The sequence below is a fragment of the Crocuta crocuta genome, unplaced genomic scaffold, assembly GCF_008692635.1.
Source record: "Crocuta crocuta isolate KB4526 unplaced genomic scaffold, BGI_CrCroc_1.0 scaffold581, whole genome shotgun sequence".
In the NCBI taxonomy this organism is placed as follows: domain Eukaryota; kingdom Metazoa; phylum Chordata; class Mammalia; order Carnivora; family Hyaenidae; genus Crocuta; species Crocuta crocuta.
In genome coordinates this window covers 1,015,565-1,019,118 of record NW_027528635.1, presented here as the reverse complement: position 1 = coordinate 1,019,118, position 3,554 = coordinate 1,015,565, and the positions used below count along the sequence as shown (strand labels likewise).

The window sequence follows — 3,554 nt, the reverse complement described above, 5'->3', positions numbered from 1 at the left end:
AATGAAATGTAGAATAAAATCAATAGTGTAGCAATAAATGTAATCAAGAATTTTCAGGGGCACCTGAAGGCTCAGTTGGTTAAGCGTCCCACTTAGGCACAGGTCATGATCTCATGGTTCATGAGATCGAGCCCCACGATGGATTCACTGCTGTCAGCGCAGAGCCCGCTCCAGATTCTCTGTCCCTCCCCCTTTCTCTGCTCCTCCCTCACTCATGCTCTCTCTCTCAAAAATAAAGAAACATGTTTTTTTTTAAAAACAATATTTGTAATAAAATTAGTATTGTGAAAAAAATACTCCCAAATTCCAGGATCAGATGGCTTCACAGTGGAGTTCTACCAAACATTTAAAGAAGGGTTAATGCCTGTTCTTAAACTTTTCCAAAAAATAGAAAGGAAGGAAAGCTTCCAAATGCATTCTATGAGGCCAGCATTACCCTGATACCCAAACTGGATAAAGACTCCATTAAAAAAAGAGAACCACAGGCCAATATCTCTGAAGACTACAGATGCAAAAATCCTCAAGAAAATACCAGCAAACTGGCGCACCTGGGTGGCTCAGTTGGTTAAGCACCTGACTCTTGGTTTTGGCTCAGGTCATGATCTCATGGCTCGTAGGTGAGAGCTGCATTGGGTTCCACGCTGACAGCGCAGAGCCTGCTGGGGATTCTCTCTCTTCCTCTTTCTCTCTGCCTCTTCTTTGCACTCTCTGTCTCTTAAAATAAATAAACTTAAAAAGAAAAAGAAAAGAGCAGCAAACCAAATCCAACAATAGGTTAAAAAAAATCAATCATCATGGTCAAGCGGGTTTCAAGGGTGGCTCAATATTCACAAATAAATCAACATGATACATCACATCAATAAGAGAAAGAATAAGAACCATATAATCGTTCAGTAGATGCAGAAAAAGCATTTGACAAACTACAACATCATTCCTGATTAAAACCCTTAACAAAGTAGGTTAAGAGGGAACATACCTCAACTATAATAAAGGCCATATATGAAAAACACACAGCTAACATCATCTTTAATGGGGAAAAACTGTGAACCTTTCTCCTAAGGTCAGGAACAAGAAAAGGATGTCTACTCTCACCACTTGTATTTAACATAGTACTGGAAGTCCTAGCCACAGGAATCAGACAACAAAAGGAAATAAAAGGCATTCAAACTGGTAAGGAAGAAGTAAAACTTTTACTATTTGCACATGACATGATAGAAAACCTGAAAGACTCCACCAAAAAACTGCTAGAGATGATAAAGGAATTCAGTAATGTTACAGGATAAAAAATCAGTGTACAGAAATCTGTTGCATTTCTATACAACTATAATGAAGTGACATAAAGAGAAATTAAGAAAACAATCCCATTTACAGTTGCACCAAAAACAATAGATACCTAGGAATAAATCTAACCGAATAGGGAAAGACCTGTATTCTTAAAACTATAAAACACTGATGAAAGAAATTGAAGATGACACAAAGAAATGGAAATCCATTCCACGTTCATAGATTAGAAGAACAAATATTGTGAAAATGTCTATGACCCCAAACAATCTACACATTGAATGAAACCCCTATCAAAATACCAATAGTATTGTCACAGACCTAGAACAAACAATCCTAAAGTTTGTATGGAACCACAAAAGACCCCAAATAGCCAAAGCAATCTTGAAAAAGAAAAGCAGAGCTGGAGGCATCACAATTCAAGACTTCAAGTTATATTACAAAGCTGTAGTGATCAAAACAGTATGGTACTGGCACAAATATAAACCCACAGATCAATAGAATAGAATAGAAAACCCAGAAATGAACCCACAGTTATATGGTCAATTTATCTTTGACGAAGCAGGAAAGAATGTCCAGTAGGAAAAAGATGGTTTCCACAACAAGTGGTGTTGGGGAAACTCGACAGCAACATGCAAAAGAATGAAACTGGAACACTTTCTTACACCATACACACAAATAAATTCAAAATGGATGAACAACCTAAGTGTGAGACAGGAAACCATCAAAATCCTAGAGGAGAACACAGGCAGTAACCTCTTTGACATTGGCTGTAGCAACTTTGTTCTATATAGGCCCCCTGAGGTAATAGCAAGAAAAGCAAAAATAAAGTATTGGGACTACATTAAAAAAAAAAAAAAAAAAAAAAAAAGCTCCTGCACAGCAAAGAAAACAATCAACAAACCTAAAAGACAACCTTATGGACTGGGAGAAGATATTTGCAAATGACCTAGCTGATAAAGGGTTAGTATCCAAAATCTATAAAGAACTTATAAAACTCAACACCCAAAAAGTAAATAATCCAATTAAAAAATGGGCAGAAGGCATGAATAGACATTTTCCCAAAGAAGACAAATAGATGGCCACCAGCCACACGAAAGGATGCTCCTCATCCTTTATCACCAGGGAAATGCAAATCAAAACCATAATGAGATATCACCTCACACCTGTCAGAATGGCTAAAGTCAACAACACAAGAAACAGCAGGTATTGGCGAGGATGTAGAGAAAGGGGAACCCTCTTGCACTACTAATGGGAATGCAAACTAGAGCAGCCACTGTGGAAAAGAGCACGGAGTTTCCTCAAAAAGTTACAAATAGATCACTATCCTATGATCCAGCAATCATCCTATTGGGTATTTACCCAAAGAATACAAAAATACTAATTCAAAGGGTTACATGCACCCCTATGTTTATAGCAGCATTATTTACAATAGCCAGATTATGCAAGCAGCCCAATTGTCCAATGGATGATGAATGGATAAAGAGGTGGTATATATACACAATGGAATACTATTCAGGCATAAAAAAAAATAATGAAATCTTGCCATTTGCAACAACATGGATGGAGCTAGAGAGTATAATGTCAGAGAAAGACAAAAATCATATGATTTCATTCATGTGTGGAATTTAAGAAATAAAACAAATGGGAATGGGGAAAAAACAGAAGGAGGCAACTCAAGAAACAGACTCTAAACCATGGAGAACAAACTGATGGTAACTAGAGGGGAGGTAGGTGAGTGGATGGGTGAAATAGGTGAGAGAGGTGCACTTGTCATGATGAGCACTGGATGATGAAAATAAAAATGAAAATAAATGAGGTATGACTATATAAATCGAGTATCTAGCAGAGGCTTTTGTCCATAGTAGCAGTTACTAGGGGTTGGATAAAGTAAAAATAAAAAATTTTCATTGACCAATTATAATAGCATGAAGTGGTATATATGTCCAACAATAGGCAAAAGGAGAAATATATGTTGATACATTCTTACAACGGGAGACTATATAGAATTAAATATGGATGAACAATACATAACAACACAGATTTCATAAATATATAGAGAAAATCAAGTATACAACAATATGAAAAATTAAAGCACTCATGTAACTTTTATAAAATATATAATATACAGCTCTATACACATTCAAAACTGTGATTGGTAAGATACACACAGAATTTATGGTAGTGACAGGAATGTGTCTAAGGACTCTTTTTCTGTAATGTTCTATAATTTTTATAAATAGAATATTTGCAGCAATAAAAATCATAAGTAA

At 36.0% G+C, this 3,554-nt stretch overlaps 1 protein-coding gene across 7 annotated transcripts in view; it reads right to left on the bottom strand.

Annotated features, from left to right (window-relative positions):
- The window catches only part of SLITRK4 (SLIT and NTRK like family member 4), a 694,124-nt gene that overhangs the window by 162,116 nt on the left and 528,454 nt on the right, over positions 1-3,554 (bottom strand). The gene's annotated exons all lie outside the window — the stretch shown is intronic.